Source organism: Egretta garzetta, unplaced genomic scaffold (genome assembly GCF_000687185.1).
Source record: "Egretta garzetta isolate BGI_Z169 unplaced genomic scaffold, ASM68718v1 scaffold16, whole genome shotgun sequence".
NCBI lineage: Eukaryota > Metazoa > Chordata > Aves > Pelecaniformes > Ardeidae > Egretta > Egretta garzetta.
Genome location: NW_009260022.1, coordinates 5,903,252 through 5,903,472, shown reverse-complemented (window position 1 = coordinate 5,903,472; position 221 = coordinate 5,903,252).

The following is a 221-nucleotide window of genomic DNA, read 5'->3' as shown; positions in this document are numbered from 1 at the left end:
GCGCAGTCTCCAGTCCTCTCTTCCCGGCTTCGTCCTGCAGCGGGAACCAACTTTTCGGACAGGCACCCCCAGGAGTCCGCCCTATTTTGAAGAGAGACGAAAAATGTAGGTGAAATATAATACGGGCCCCTCCAGAGCCACGTGTGACCGTCTGGTGTGAATCGACAAAAAATATTTGTGGTTACATAAAAGGCATGGCAGGCTCCTTCCCCATCACACCC